The following is a 17,893-nucleotide window of genomic DNA, read 5'->3' on the forward strand; positions in this document are numbered from 1 at the left end:
ACCCCCCCCCAATACTGGTATTACATGTCGCACCGTTCACAACTAACAAACACATACTGATACATGTCACACTCGGTTCACAACGAACAACAATACTGAATAACATGTCTCACCGTTCACAACTATACAAAATACTGAATTAGATTCAACACCGTTCAAAACTAACAACATACTGGAATAACATGTCACACCGTCAAAACTAACAAACAATATGTAATACATTGTCACACGCTTCCAAAACTAACAACAATTACTGAATAACGATGTCACACCGTTCAACTAACCATACTGGGAACATGTCACACCGTTCAAAAACTAAAACAACAATATTTGAATTAGCATGTTCACCACCGTTCAAAACGTAATCCAGACTAATTTACTGGAATCATGTGCTCACGTTCACAACTAACAAACAATACTGAATACATGTGCTCACCGTCACAACTACAACCAATACTTGAATACATGTTCACCGTTCAAAACTATACACATACTGAATACATGGTCGTTCACCGTTCAAAACTATACACGCAATACTGAATAATTTCTCGCGTTTCACAGACTTAACAACAATACTGAATACATGTCTCACCGTTGCAAACTTAACAACAGATACTGAATACATGTTCACACCGTTCAAAACTAACAACTAATATGCAATACATGTCTCACGTTCAATAACAACATATACTTGAAATACATTGTCTCACCGTTCACAACTACAACAATACTGGAATACATTGTCACACCGTTCAAAACTAACAAACATCCTGAATCATCGTCCCACACGTTCAAATACTAAAACAATACTGACATACATTGTCGTCACGTTCACACTAACAACATTATGAATACATGTTCCGTTCAAAAACTAACACAATACTGAATACATGTGGTCACACCGTTCAATAACTAACAACCAATACTGAATACATGTCACACCGTTCAAAACTAACAATCATACTGAATACATGTCACACCGTTTCAGAACTAACACAATATCTGGAATTACATGTCACACCGTTTCAAAACTAACAACAATCCTGAAATACAGTGTTCTAGTTCAAAACTAACAACCATACTGAATTACATGTCTCACCGTTCCAGAAACTAACACAATACTGAAATACATGTCACATCGTTCAAAACTAACACAATCGCTTGAATTACATGGTCCTCACCGGTTCAAAACTAAAACAATTCTGAAAGTACGATAGTCATCACCGGTTCAAACTAACAACAATATCTGAATTACATGTCAACACGTTACAAACTAACAACAATACTTAATACATGTCACCACGTATCAACTAAGCAAACATTCCTGAATGACATGTCTCAACCGTTCACACTAATCAAGCATATGTGATGACATGTCTCACGTTCAAAACTAACAACAATACTTGATAACATGTCCTACCGTTTAAAACTAACAACATATACTGAATACTATGTCACACTCGTTCAAAGAACTAAACAACAATCCTGAATACATGTCTGCAGCGTGTGATACTTAATGCACATGTATGTTGAGGTCTGGTACCCACACTAACTCTACTGGGGGCCTGTTTGAGCTAGTTTTTCTTTTGAAAGGGGGGCCAAGTTTGGGCGGGTAGTCCACTCTTCTGTCCCTGCTGTTTTGTATTGATTAGACAAGCAACGGTGAATGACTGAGGGGGAGGAGGAGAGGGGACAGGCTGTTCTGTAGAATAGCAGAGGGTCAGATTGGGAACCCACACGCTCACAAGCTACATAGTGATTCTGGAGGGCAGTGGTTAGAGTGGCTGAGAAGTAGTTTAGTTACCCAGACAGGGTCTTCATATCTTCAGAAGACAGTGATCCATCGAAGCAGAGACATCTATGGTACTCTCCGGGATGTTGGGTACACTGGCCCTCCGTGTCACGTATGTCTGGACTCTCCTCACACTTTCATCAAGTTAGTCTGGAGTGAGACAGAATAACACATTATTACACAGAATGAATCCCAGTTGTACAATTGGTTATTATTCCCCCTCCTCTCCCTTTGTAACATATTGCCCCAAGGTCAGTTGCTGCAAATGAGGAAACGTGTTCTCAGTCAAGTGTCCTGGTTAATAACGTGATAAATAAAAAAATAAAAAAATAAAAAAAACATTTCACTAGAACATTCATCAATACAACAGACAAATTAGACACACATATGTCTGTAAGGACAGAATACAACAGACACACATATGTCTGTAAGGACAGAATACAACAGACACACATATGTCTGTAAGGACAGAAAAGGACAGAACTGTAGACAGACAGTCTGCTGAACATAGACCAGTTCACATTCATACCAGCTGAGGAAAGACATCTTGCATAGCTGCTCACCTGGCAACCAACAGTAAACAGGAGAAAACATGAAGAAATGGTAAGATTAGTCAACAATGTACTTCTGTGTTTCTATTTATTGTACCATTTTGTATGATTTGGGCTGTTGTATCTCTCCCTGGTAACAGAGCCAATGGGAGTCATGTGTTGAGAGGGATGAGACCGATATCAAAGGAAAGTATGCCCAGTCCTCTCACAAGGCTCTGTCTGGAGATAGGACGTCTATGTCTCTCTGTCTAGGAACACAGTGTATTTAAGTGTTATAGGGCTCTCCCTGGCTCCTGGTGAACAAATAGACAAACAGACTCAGGTTGGGTTGAAGTAGGGGTGGAGGACAGAGAGACATAGAGTGACCGAGAGAGAGACTGAGACATGAGAGAGAGAGAGAGAGAGAGAGAGAGTTAGTGAGTGAGTGAGTGAGTGAGTGAGTGAGTGAGTGAGTGAGTGAGTGAGAGAGACAGAGAGAGATCATCTAACAGTCCTACTGACCAGTGCAGGTCCTGAGGTCTGGCATCAGGGCGTATCCAGAGCGACAGCTGCACTCATAGCTCCCCTCTGAGTTGGTACAGAATGTCTCACAACCTCCATTCTGGATCGTACACTCATCAATGTCTGCATGGAGGAGGGAATGAACACATATGTTATCACACACACATCATAAGAATGAAACATAACTTGAGACATGCTCATAACTCTTCCTATCCGACACATCAAGCATTTCTGTCATTTAAGAATCAAGGATTTGGTCGCCATGGCTACAGACACTGGTTCATATGACACAAAAACAAATAGTACTATATCAACACCCCTTTCCTGTTTTAAGGACGCAGACAAATCCCTATACTAGTTGAATAATAGAGAACTAACAGTGTAGTTGTTGGAACAGAGTTATCTTACCGACACAGGCCAGTCTGTCCTCTGTGGATTTATATCCAGTATCACAGGAACACTGGTAACGTCCAATCATATTCACACACTGACCGTTCCGACACAGCTTTTCACTCAGTTCACACTCATTAATATCTGTGGAACACACACACACACACACACACACACACACACACACACACACACACACACACACCCAGCACACCCACACACACACACACACACACACACACACACACACACACTCATTAAACACAGGCCATTAAAAACAACCCACCACTAAACCCAGTTGTTCCATCTTGTTCTCACATGTGGAGATGATTGTGAAGCTGTTGGACAATAGATCATCCTCCTCCTTTACCCTAGAGACTTCCCTTTCTAAATCAATAGATCATCCTCCTCCTTTACCCTAGAGACTTCCCTTTCTAATCAATAGATCAAATGGCTAAATTCCCAATCTGGCCTCAACCATCACGGTCACCTAATAATCCCCAGTTTACAATTGGCTCATTCATCCCCCTCCTCTCCCCTGTAACTATTCCCCGGTCGTTGCTGCAAATGAGAACGTGTTCTCAGTCAACTTACCTGGTAAAAAACGGATAAATAAATAAATAAATAAATCCTCCTCCTTTACCCTAGAGACTTCCCTTTCTAAATCAATAGATCATCCTCCTCCTTTACTCCTAGAGACTTCCTTTCTAATCAATAGATCATCCTCCTCCTTTACCCTAGAGACTTCCCTTTCTAAATCAATAGATCATCCTCCTCCTTTACCCCTAGAGACTTCCCTTTCTAAATCAATAGATCATCCTCCTCTTTTACCCCTAGAGACTTCCCTTTCTAAATCAATAGATCATCCTCCTCCTTTACTCCTAGAGACTTCCCTTTCTAAATCAATAGATCATCCTCCTCCTTTACCTAGAGACTTCCCTTTCTAAATCAATAGATCATCCTCCTCCTTTACCCCTAGAGACTTCCCTTTCTAAATCAATAGATCATCCTCCTCCTTTACCCCTAGAGACTTCCCTTTCTAAATCAATAGATCATCCTCCTCCTTTACTCCTAGAGACTTCCCTTTCTAAATCAATAGATCATCCTCCTCCTTTACCCTAGAGACTTCCCTTTCTAAATCAATAGATCATCTCCTCTTTACCCTAGAGACTTCCCTTTCTAAATCAACAGATCATCCTCTCCTTTACCCCTAGAGACTTCCCTTTCTAAATCAATAGATCATCCTCCTCCTTTACCCTAGAGACTTCCCTTTCTAAATCAATAGATCATCCTCCTCCTTTACCCCTAGAGACTTCCCTTTCTAAATCAATAGATCATCCTCTCCTCCTTTACCCTAGAGACTTCCCTTTCTAAATCAGCTACAAAACACAACCAGAGGCAAGATGGGTAAGGATGAGTCATCAACTCGCACACACACTCACATGCACGAACACAGGCATGCACGCACACACAAGCTCCAGTCATAGCAAAGCATCAGTCCATTCCAGTGCAGCCATTGGAGTAGCTAGTCTCCATAGCATGTCTGTATAATGTGAAGTGGTCCAGATGGTCATAGAACCAGTCCACTCTACATACCTTAGCTATCAGCCATCTATACCCCAATACATCCCATACATTCATATACACATCCAGCCATTTTAGCCCACACACACTGAGACACACACACAATAGGGTTTCATATTTTCCAGAGAATCGACACATTTTTCTTCCTGAGAAAATGTCAAGAAATGACCGGGCATCCCGTTATTCCAGTTCAAACCGGATGTGCTATTTAAAATAATATAACACCAGGGACATTCTCATAGGATTATACCATGTCAATGGAAAAATCTGCACATGAATCTAACATTATCTTTTCATGATCTATTTGTTGCAATGAATCAACTCAAAGTTCTCTCAAAGTCACCACACTATTTCATTGATGTGTCCTAGTTTTAAGGTAGCCTACACTCTTAATAAGGGTTTCAGGGTTATTCAGCTGTCCCTGGTTGAAGGGGTTTACCTGAAACCAAAAAGGTTCTACCTGAAACCAAAGGTTCTACTGGAACCAAAAAGGGTTTCGGGTTCTTCGGCTGTCCTTGGTTGCAAGGGTTTACATGGAACCCAAAAGGGTTCTACCTGAAACCAAAAGGGTTCTACCTGGAACAAATTGGGTTCTTCAAAGGGTTCTCCTTGGGACAGCCAAATAACACTTAGGTTCTAAACAGCACTTTCTTTAAGAGTGTAGGCCTATGAATCTGTTGCCGACTGGTCAAATATTATGAGGTCTAGCGAAAATGACATTAGTTACATTCTACCTTTGACTGAAAATGTCAGGCAGCTTGTTGCCTGTTCTCTCTCCTTGCACTGGCTATCGGGGGATTTGGGAGGTTGTGGCTGTTTTACTTCTGATAACCGCTTATTGTGGTGACTGTCACAGGGAACATCAGATTCTAAACAAACAGGCCTAGGCTAGCAGAGATTCAGCACCATGGATAGCGCAGTTGATCAATTGCCCGTGAATCTGACCAGTAGCCCACCAGGTGGCCCGCTTTTGTTCACATAACATCAGAGAACAATGTTGCAAATGCTTATTTCCTCAGGCTCTTTTGGGGACACAGTATGTCAGCCGTTCTGTGATTAGCAACAGTTTATATATTGAGCCTCTGGCAGTGCCACACGTTAGTTTGGAGATTTGAATGTGAGATGGAGAATGAGGATGGACATTGTCTACCATAACTGCGTCGAGAGCCTGCACATATAGTAGCAATTACATGTATAGAAGCCATTCAAGTTGCCTAGGGATGTTTTCTATAGGCGACTTTATGTTGAGTAAATATGGTAGGCTGCTAGTGTTGTGAAGACTGGTCTATGTAGCCTATGAATGAAGCCAGAGAGTTGATATGTCTCGTGCTGTCACGTTCCTGACCTGTTTTCTGTTGTTTTGTATGTGTGTGATGGTCAGGGCGTGAGTTTTGGGTGGCAGTCTATGTTTGCTGTTTCTATGTTGGTTTTGGGTTGCCTGGTATGGCTCTTAATTAGAGGCAGGTGTTTTGCGTTTTCCTCTAATTGAGAGTCATATTAAGGTAGGTTGTTCTCACTGTTTGTTTGTGGGTGATTGTCTCCTGTGTCAGTGTCTGTATGTTACGCCACACGGGCCTGTTCCGGTTTTTGTTAGTTAGTTCTGTTTATGTAGTCTGTTTTCCTGGTTCATGCGTTCTTCACGTTGTATGTAAGTTCGTGTCCAGGTCTGTCTACATTCGTTTATTTGTTTTGTAATTATTAGTGTTGTCGTGTTTTTCCGTTTTGTCTATTAAATCAATTAGTATTCACAACCCGCTGCATTTTGGTCATCCTCTGCTACTCCTCTTCGGATGAGGAGAAGGAGGAAGGCGTTCACGTGCATTTTTAGTATTTTTGCATCTTGGCTGACTTAGCCGTCTCTTTCTTTGCATATCCTCTCACCAGTAGTGCCATGTTGAGGGATTCTTGGGGAGGTTGTGGCCTTCCTGATCTACTGCTGACCTGTATAGCCTGCAGGCCTATTTCCTGTTTGCAATGACACGGTAGGGGAACACACTGCACGCAGGGCTTTGAATTTATGGCGACTTTGTGTAAGCACAAGCGCACGCACGCACGCACGCACACACACACACACACACACACACACACACACACACACTGAGCGTTGATGATTGATCATGCAGATAGCAGAGCAGACAAGGCCATAGAGAAGACAGATTTAGACATTGCATATCAAGTAACAGTTCCATTTTTGATCACGCTATTCATATAAATAATTTATTATAATTTACTGGTTTCTTTCCATTATTTATGCCAGGAAATGAGAATACGTTTTGGCGGGAAGCCCTAACACACACACACACACACACACACACACATGCACACATGCACACATACCAAGACCCACACCAGCATACATGCAGGGAAACACACATGCAGCCCCCATCTAGCCCACAGATACTTATTAGAGGAGAAATCTGCTGCTTCCTTAAAGTAGACAAGCCCCTGGCCCAGTCACATTACTGCACACTTCCTTCCTTCCTCTCTTRCTTCCTTCCCTCCTTCCTCTCTTCCTTCGTTCACCATTTCCATCCATTTTTAATTAAACTGATCAGGTTGGGTTGATGAAACTAATACTGTAGGTCGGACTGCTTGATTTAACCTATCCATCCACATACAGGTCAGTGAGGAACTCAAGGAAGGAAAGAAGAAAGGAAGGATGAAGCCTAGAAGTAAATGGAACATGGCCTATGTGACCCCTGGTCTCACACTGATGACCTCGTCACTCACGAGACAGGCGGATCCGTCGGGGGCAATCTCGTGTCCGTCGGGACACACACACTGGAAGCTGCCCTCGTTGTTCACACACTCACCCACCGCGACACAGCAGAGGGTTCCGCTCACACTCATCAATGTCTGGGAGGAGAGACACAGAGCGTGAGAGAGACAAACACACCACACACACACACACACACACACACACACACACACAACACACAACACACACACACACACACACACACACACACACACACACACACACACACACACACACACACAGCACACAAGAAAGAAAGAAAGAAAGAAAAGAAAGAGAGAGCGAGAGTCACATACGTCAGACTATTTATGCATATTTTGTCATCTGTAGTCATTACTACTTTGTGGGAAAAATAAATATAATTTCACTCAGTCAGGAATGTGTTCAAAGCCAAGCCATGGCTATTACATCATAAATAAAGAAATAAACCATTGAACATTAAACATTTTCACAGATGTCAGGACATTATGACCAGTAATTGCATATAAAAGCGTCTGGATGCTGGAGTGTGTGTGTGTAAATCAAGTAGTAAAATACAATTATCCAGAGAAAAATGGTACTGTGGGTTGAGAGTATAGGGAGTGATCTGAGCGTGCTTTAAATGTATAGCTGGTATTCCCATAAGGCTGTAACACGCACACAGCAAGGCCTGGGGAGCGAATCACCCTCTCTTCCTTACACACACACACACACACACACACACACACACAACACACACACACACACACACACACCACACACACACACACACACACACACACACGCACAACACACACAGCACGCAGCACGCCACACACACGGTGCTTGAGTACTGGGTCTGTAACAGGATGTCAGCATGGCAGGACTCCCCTGCCCTGATCCACTTCATAGAGCGTTTTAAAGGCCTGTGGCAGAGTTACTATGGAGAAGGAGTTACTATGGAGATGAAATTACTATGGAGATGGAGTTACTATGGAGATGGTGTTTCCTTATGTGTTATTATGTTATTATAGACTGAAAATGTTTTCCTCTGTCATGTACTCCACAATASAGTACTGATAGAGGTAGAATCTAGTACTGGGATGGGACAGCTGTCCAGATGTGTCCAGGTGTGTTCAGGTGTGTCCAGGTGTGTTCAGGTGTGTCCAGTTGTGTCCAGTTGTTTCCAGGTGTGTTAAGGTGTGTCCAGGTGTGTGCAGGTGTGTTAAGGTGTGTGCAGGTGGGTTAAGGTGTATCCAGGTGTGTGCAAGTGTGTGCAGGATTGTCCAGGTGTGTGCAGGTGTGTTAAGGTGTATCCAGGTGTGTGCAAGTGTGTGCAGGTATGTCCAGGTATGTCCAGGTGTGTTCAGGTGTGTTCAGGTGTGTTTAGGTCCTCTACTCACCCATGCAGTTCTTCATCATCATGAAGCCGCTCTCGTAACCTTCAAAACATTCGCACTCGAAGTCCCCACCTGTGTTCACACACGTGCCCTGACCACACAGGTCTGGAGAGATACGGCATTCGTCGATGTCTGGAAGGAGAAACACCCACACACATCACAGTTAGTTTCCAAAAACACATTAAGAGACATTGCATTGTGAGTAATGTAGTATTTTTGACTATCTATACTATCTTGTGTGTCTGAAAGCTTTAGACAAGGCTCTAGATGTATACTCTGTATGAGCTGTAGACTGACCTGTACAGTTCCTCTCATCAGAGTCCAGAGCGAAGCCGTTGTCACAGCGACAACGGAAACTACCGATGGTGTTCCTACACTTCCCATTGGAGCACAAGCTGTGGATCATCTTACACTCGTTTATATCTAAGAAAGAGGGAGGTAAGGAGGGATGGAGGGATAGAGAGAGAGATAGAGAGAAAAACACAGAGAGAGAGACTTATTATCTATTTCACTTGCTTTGGCAATGTAAACATATGTTTCCCATGCCAATAAATCCATTTGAATCGAATTGAGAGAGAGAGAGAGAGAGAGAGGTTACAGCAGGTTTTTTAGTTTTTTCACCTGTTATTTTGTTGTAATTTCCCCTAGATTTTGCTCGCCTGAAGTAGAGCATATTGTGATAAATTGCAGGCCACAACTACTTGCCTAGAGAGTTTTCAGCTATACTTTCGTGGCTGTTTATTTACCACCACAGACAGATGCTGGCACTAAGACCGCACTCAGTCAGCTGTATAAGGAAATAAGCAAACAGGAAACAACTCACCCAGAGGCGGCGCTCCTAGTGGCCGGAGACTTTAATGCAGAGAAACTGAAATCAGTTCTACCAAATTTCCATCAACATGTTAAATGTGCAACCAGAGGGAAAAAATTATAGATCACCTGTACTCCACACACAGAGTACAAAGCTCTCCCTCGCCCTCCATTTGAAATCCGACCACAACTCTATCCTCCTGATTCCTGTTACAAGCAAAAATTGAAGCAGGAAGCACCAGTGACTCGGTCTATAAAAAAGTGGTCCGGTGAAGCAGATGCTAAACTACAGGACTGTTTTGCTAATCACAGACTGGAACATGTTCCGGGACTCCTCCGATGGCATTGAGGAGTACACCACATCAGTCACTGGCTTTATCAATAAGTGCATCGAAGACATCATCTCCACAGTGACTGTACTACATACCCCAACCAGAAGCCATGGATTACAGGCAACATTCGCACTGAGCTAAAGGGTAGAGCTGCCGCTTTCAAGGTATGGGACTCTAACCCGGAAGCTTACAAGAAATCCTGCTATGCCCTGCGACGAACCATCAAACAAGCAAAGCGTCAATACAGGGCTAAGATTGAATCATACTACACCGGCTCCGACGCTCGTCTTATGTGGCAGGGCTTGCAAACTACTACATACTATAAAGGGAAGCACAGCCGCAAGCTGCCCAGTGACACAAGCCTACCAGACGAGCTAAATCACTTCTATGCTCGCTTCGAGGCAAGCAACACCGAGGCATGCATGAGAGCATCAGATGTTCCGGACGACTGTGTGATCATGCTCTCCGTAGCCGATGTGAGTAAGACCTTTAAACAAGTCAACATTCACAAGGCTGCGGGGCCAGACGGATTACCAGGACGTGTGCTCTGGGCATATGCTGACCAACTGGCAGGTGTCTTCACTGACATTTTCAACATGTCCCTGACTGAGTCTGTAATACCAACATGTTCAAGCAGACCACCATATTCACTGTGCCCAAAAACACAAAGGCAACCTGCCTAAATGACTACAAACCCGTAGCACTCACGTCCGTAGCCATGAAGTGCTTTGAAAGGTTGGTAATGGCTCACATCAACACCATTATCCCAGAAACCCTAGACCCACTCCAATTTGCATACCGCCCAAACAGATCCACAGATGATGCAATCTTTATTGCACTCCACACTGCCCTTTCCCACCTGGACAAAAGGAACACCTATGTGAAGGCTATTAATTGACTACAGCTTAGCGTTCAACACCATAGTACCCTCAAAACTCATCATTAAGCTAAGGATCCTGGGACTAAACACCTCACCTGCAACTGGATCCTGGACTTCCTGACGGGCCGCCCCCAGGTGGTGAGGGTAGGTAGCAACACATCTGCCACGCTGATCCCCAGGGGTGCGTGCTCAGTCCCCTCCTGTACTCCCTGTTCACCCACGACTGCATGGCAAGGCAGACTCCAACACCATCATTAAGTTTGCAGACGACACAACAGTGGTAGGCTGATCACCAACAATGACGAGACAGCCTATAGGGAGGAGGTCAGAGACCTGGCCGGGTGGTGCCAGAATAACAACCTATCCCTCAACGTAACCAAACTAAGAGATTATTGTGGACTACAGGAAAAGGCGGACCGAGAATGCCCCCATTCTCATTGACGGGGCTTTAGTGGAGCATGTTGAGAGCTTCAAGTTCCTTGGTGTCCACATCACCAACAAACTAGAATGGTCCAAACACACCAAGGCGGTCGTGAAGAAGGCACAACAAAGCCTATTCCCCCTCAGGAAACTAAAAGATTGGCATGGGTCCTGAGATCCTCAAAAGGTTCTACAGCTGCAACATCGAGAGCATCCTGACTGGTTGCATCACCGCCTGGTACGGCAATTGCTCGGCCTTTGACCGCAAGGGTAGTGCGTACGGCCAGTACATCACTAAGCTGCCTGCATCCAGGCAGGGCTAAGCTGCCTGCCATCCAGGACTCTACACCAGGCGGTGTCAGAGGAAGGCCCTAAAAATTGTCAAAGACCCCAGCTACCCCAGTCATAGACTGTTCTCTCTACTACCTGTTCTCTCTACTACATGGCAAGCGGTACCGGAGTGCCAAGTCTAGGAAAAAAAGGCTTCTCAACAGTTTTTACCCTCAAGCCATAAGACTCCTGAACAGGTAATCAAATGGCTACCCGGACTATTTGCATTGTTTTCCCCCCCCAACCCCTCTTTTTACGTTGCTGCTACTCTCTGTTTATCATATATGCATAGTCACTTTAACTATACATTCATGTACATACTACCTCAATCAGCCTGACTAACCGGTGTCTGTATGTAGCCTCGCTACTTTTATAGCCTCGCTACTGTATATAGCCTGTCTTTTACTGTTGTTTTATTTCTTTACTTACCTATTGTTCACCTAATACCTTTTTTGCATTATTGTAGATAAGTAAGCATTTCACTGTAAGGTCTACACCTGTTGTATTCGGCGCATGTTGACAAATAAACTTTGATTTCATTGATAGGAGTAAGTATATGGCAACGGAATTGGTCATGTGTACCTTTGAGGATGGGCCTCAAGGTTTTAAAATGAAACGTGGCCGGATCTACCATTGAGAAAGGACCTGAAGGAGTATAGGAGGTAGGGGAAGGGACTAGGTTTGAAATGGAACGTATGAGGAATACCTTTGAGGAAGGGCCGTCCATTAATGAAGTCTCCTCTGTTAGCGAAGCCGGGTCCCCTGGGACAGAGCTGGCTGTACTCCTGAGAACCTTCCCGGACACTCATCACATTCCGGGCCCCAGGCCACACCCACTGAGCAGCAGCACGCGTCCACACGGTGACGACCCGGGATAGGGGCTCCGCAACGCTCATCCTCGTGGCTCAGATAACACTGCTCTGTACGCAGGTCTGGAGGGGGGAAACATACGATAACAAAACACCATAATGCAAAATACAATTCTTGTGGAGTACACAACAGTGTAATGGACTACAGTACCCATTAGCGTAGTGCTTGTGGACTACAGTACCCACCTATACATGTCCGTCCGGTGGCGTCGACAGTCATCCCAGGGGGACACTGGCAGATGAAGGAACCCACGGTGTTCACACACTTCCCATTGATACACACCCCCGGAAACACCTCACACTCATTAACATCTACAGGTGGAGAGAGAACACACAGAACCTAGACTCCATTAACAACAACACTAGAAACACAACAGACACACATACTAGAGCCTGTCATCAACAACAGAATAATACAACGCTAAGTGAACTAACAGAACTATTTATTGTCCATGAGAACTATGATAAAATCATTGTGTTGGGTGATTTTAATATTCATGTTGACAAAGAGACTGATTCCAAGGCCATTGCATTTYTGAATATTTTGAGCTCTATATACTTTCTCCAACAAGGCAATTAGAAACACCAGGTAAAAAATCTAGGTGTTATTTTAGATTCTGAACTCATTTTCGAATCACACATTAGGAATGTGACCAAAATAGCTTTTTACCACCTGAGGAACATTGCCAAGGTGCAGCCATTTCTCTCTCAGGCTGATACAGAGAGACTCATCCATGCTTTTATTACAAGCAGTCTTGACTACTGTAATGCTCTCCTGTCTGGTCTACACAAGAAAGCCATTGGTCAACTGCAAAACATACAGAATGCTGCAGCACGGGTACTGACCAAGACCAGACGGAGAGCACACATTACACCAGTTTTAAGGTCTCTGCACTGGCTGCCTGTGAGTAATAGAATACATTTTAAGATTCTTCTATTGGTTTATAAATCAATCCACGATTGTGCACCCCAATACATGTCAGACATGCTTTTAAGTTATGTACCCAGTAGGTCCCTCAGGTCCTTTGGCACTGGCCTTTTAACTATCCCAAAGCCTAGGACCAAGAGGCATGGAGAGGCAGCCTTTAGTTATTATGCCCCCAGCCTCTGGATTAGCCTGCCAGAGAACCTGAGGGGAGCCYAAACTGTGGACATCTTTTTAATACACACATTTTTAGCTTTGCTATTCCTTAGGGTGCTTTTTAGTTGTTAAGTTTTTATTGTTATTCTTTAGTTTTTTAATTTTATTTATTCTTTAGTGTTTAGTTGGTAGTATTATTTCCGTTTTATTTTCATCGTTTTCTATTTGTTTTGTTCTATGAAGAAACATTGTGTTGCATTCCATGTCTGAAATGTGCTGTGAATAATAAAGCTTCATTTGATACATGCCAACGAAACAATCAAATGCAAACAAACTGCATTATAACCAGTTTTTTGAAATCAAACACTGGAGTGTAGGAATATGTTTATTTGCTAAGTGAATGATGAGTCTTGTCGGAGCCCTTCTCCGAGTGGTGATTACCTTCACAGATGGTCCCTCTGACACTCTAGCATAACCCTTAGTGCAGAAAACTGATCTGAAGAGAAGGAGGAAGAGAGAACAAGACATTATAAAATACCTCCACATTCTGTGAGACCCTGCCCTATAGGCTTTGATGTGTAATAGGTCTGGGAAAATGATGTGTAATAGTCCGGGAAAAACTCCTGGCCCCAGTTATAGGATCATTCACACTTGTACAGAGCCTATGCTACAGTACAGGTTCTAATCTCACCTAGCTACAAGTACAGGTTCTAAACCTCACCTAGCTACAGTACAGGTTCTAACCCTCACCTAGCTACAGTACAGGTTCTAACCCTCACCTAGCTACAGTACAGGTTGTAATTACCTCACCTAGCTACAGTACAGGTTGTAATTCTCACACTAGCTACAGTACAGGTTGTAATTCTCACCTAGCTACAGTACAGGTTCTAACTCACCTAGCACAGTACAGGTGTAATTCTCACCTAGCTACAGTACAGGTTTGTAAATTCTCACCTAGCTACAGTACAGGTTGTAATTCTCACCCTAGCTACAGTACAGGTTGTAATTCTCACCTAGCTACAGTACAGGTTCTAACCCTCACCTAGCTACAGTACAACAGGTTTGTAATTCTCACCTAGCTACAGTACAGGTTAATTCTCACCTAGCTACGGTTAACAGTTCTAATTCTCACCTAGCTACAGAACATTCTAATCTCACCTAGCTACAGTACAGGTTCTAATCCTCACCTAGCTACAGAACAGGTTCTAATTCTCACCTAGCTACAGTACAGGTTCTAACCCTCACCTAGCTACAGTACAGGTGTTGTAATTCTCACCTAGCTACAGAAACAGGTTCTAACCCTCACCTAGCTAACAGTACAGGCTCTCTAACCCTCACCTAGCTACAGTACAGGTCTAACCCTCACCTAGTACACAGTACAGGTTCTAACCCTCACCTAGCACAGTACAGGCTTAACCCTCACCTGCTACAGTACGGTCTACACCTCACCTACGCTACAGTACAGCGTTCTAACCCTCACTAGCTACATACAGGCTCTAACCCTCACCTAGCTACAGTACAGGTTCTAACCCTCACCTAGCTACAGTACAGGTTCTAACCCTCACCTGGTTCACACAAGGCACAGGGTCTTCCCCAGGCCTCTCCCCAGAGAAGGGCTACAGGTTAAATAGGTTCTATAAGTTCTAGAGATTCTAGATGTTCCATGTGGTTCTATATGGTTCTGTAGGTTCCCACTAACCTGGTTCACACTTGGCACAAGGACTTCCCCAGGCCTCTCCCAGTGTGGAGCAGCAGTGGGATTTCAGAGTGGCTCCGTTGATGTTGATCTCACAGCGTCCGTTAATCACCTTCAGCCAACATGTGCCTTTACTGGTCTCTACAGGGACAGGGAGAGGGAGGGCAGAGGACTGTACTAATACACAGCATAACATTTCATAGCTGCCATTTTAGCCCCTCAGATAGTAGTCCCCTAATCCTCTGGTCAAAAGTAACATCCTCTCACAAACACACACATACACACAAACAGCAGGGGTTGTTATACTCACGTACCTATACACTGTGTTCCAGAGGCGTCCAGCGTGCTGCCTGCTGAGCAGAGACACACGTAGGACCCCGGGCTGTTCTTACAGTCCCCGTTCACACACGGCTTCGACTCACACTCATCAATGTCTGCAGGAGACAACACACATTCATCAATATCGACAAGAAACACACACACATCTATATGACTTAGAGGAGAAAGTCATCCACAAATCAATATCTACAGGAAGATGTGTTACCACGTCGTTCTTTCTACTCCTGACCAGCTTCTAACACGTCTCTGTGTGACACACCGACAGCAGGGCTGGGGGTCAACTCCATTTCAATTCCAGAACTACCTTGAAATTCCAATTCTCTGAACTTTAAATGTGATTAAACCCAACCCTGACAGACAGACGGACAGACATACAGACAGTAACTAGTCTGGGCCAGTGTATCTCACCTTCGCAGACATCCGTCTCAGCGTGGAACAGGAAGCCGGTGGGACAGTGGCAGGTGAAACTACCTGGAGTGTTCCTGCACAGGCCGTTGTCACACAGTAACCTGTTCACTGCACACTCATCTATGTCTGAGAGGAGACAGATACACAGACGGAGGTAATACCACAGAATGATATCTTAGAACTCATTTAATACGATCTCTATGGTTAATACATTCATCTACAGTATGTCTGAAGAGACACACACAGACAGACAGACAGACAGACAGACAGACAGACAGACAGACCTCCACCTCCACCCCCACTCCTCCACCCCCACTCCTCCACCCTCCACCCCCTCCACTCCTCCACCCTCCACCCTGCCAACCCCTCCACTCCTCCACCACCCGCCACCCTCCACTCCACCCTGCCACCCCCTCCACTCCTCCACTCCTCCACCCTGCCACCCCCTCCACCCCTCCACCCTCGCCACACATAATAACACTACAACCAGTCATTTCTCATTAGCTCTGCCTGTTAAAGTCTGAGTATCAAAAAGACGCCAAAGTCCCACCACATTAAGAGTTCATTTCATATACATCCAGACCAAATGAGAAAGCATGGAAACGATAATAACATGGTATGAAATTACTTGCTCTGAATCTCTGGATGTTGGCAAATGTGATGTGTTCACAAAATGCTGTTATTTCATTAGTTAGTTTCACTAACCCCTTGTGTGTGTGTGTGTGTGTGTGTGTGTGCTGTGTGTGTGTGTGTGTGTGTGGTGTGTGTGTTGTGTGTGTGTGTGTGTGGTGTGTGTGTGTGTGTTGTGTGTGTGTGTGTGTGGTGTGTGTGTGTGTGTTGTGTGTGTGTGTGGTGTGTGTTTTGCAGCTGAGTTCCTGGCTCTGTTGTAGTAAACGCCCCGGCACCACCAGCGATGGCAGACGGTAACGATCAAAAACAGAGGAACCTGGTGTGTCTCAATGAAATGACTCTCTCTCCCAGATATTAAACCTTGTGTGTAATCTCTCCCAGATATCAATGAGTGTGCTCTGGACCCGGACATCTGTCAGAACGGTGTGTGTTGAGAACATGCTGAGACCTATATAAGTGTAACTGTAACATGGGCTTTGAGGGTGGACACCACTGGAAAACAACTGTGTTGGTAAGTCCCATGACTTATCCTTAAAATGACTGGATTATCCTAATGTTGCTATCTCTGCGTCGCTGTCTGTCTGTCTGTCTGTCTGTCTGTCTGTCTGTCTGTCTGGTCTGTCTGTCTGTCTGTCTGGTCTGTCTGTCTGTCTGTCTGTCTGTCTGTCCTGTCTGTCTGTCTGTCTGTCTGTCTGTCTGTCTTGTCTGTCTGTCTGTCTGGTCTTCTGTCTGTCTGTCTGTCTGTCTGTCTGTCTGTCTGTCTGTCTGTCTGTCTGGTCTGGTCTGTCTGTCTGTCTGTCTGTCTGTCTGTCTGCTTTCTGTCTGCTCGGTCTGTTGTCTGTCTGTCTGTCTCGTCTGTCTGTCTGTCTTCTGTCTGTCTTGTCCCTGTCTGTCTTGCTCTGCTCTGTCTGTCTGTCTGTCTGCTTCTGTCTGTCTGTCTGGTCTGCTTGTCTGTCTGTCTGTCTGTCTGTCTGTCTGTCTGTGTCCTGTCTGTCTGTCTGTCTGTCTGTCTGTCTGTCTGTCTGTCCTGTCTGTCTTGTCTGTCTGTCTGTCTGTCTGTCTTTGTCTGCTCATGTCTGTCGTCTGTCTGTCTGTCTGTCTTGTCTGTCTGTCTGTCTGTTCTGTCTGTCTGTCTGTCTGTCTGTCCTGGTCGTCTGTCTGTGC

General features: G+C 44.5%; 1 pseudogene; it reads right to left on the reverse strand.

Moving 5' to 3' along the window:
- Window positions 1–2,809: 2,809 nt before the first annotated feature.
- Window positions 2,810–16,225, reverse strand: LOC112079053 (fibrillin-1-like; annotated as a pseudogene).
- Between the last annotated feature and the right edge of the window lie 1,668 nt (window positions 16,226–17,893).

This window comes from Salvelinus sp. IW2-2015, unplaced genomic scaffold (assembly GCF_002910315.2).
Source record: "Salvelinus sp. IW2-2015 unplaced genomic scaffold, ASM291031v2 Un_scaffold6796, whole genome shotgun sequence".
Taxonomy (NCBI): domain Eukaryota; kingdom Metazoa; phylum Chordata; class Actinopteri; order Salmoniformes; family Salmonidae; genus Salvelinus; species Salvelinus sp. IW2-2015.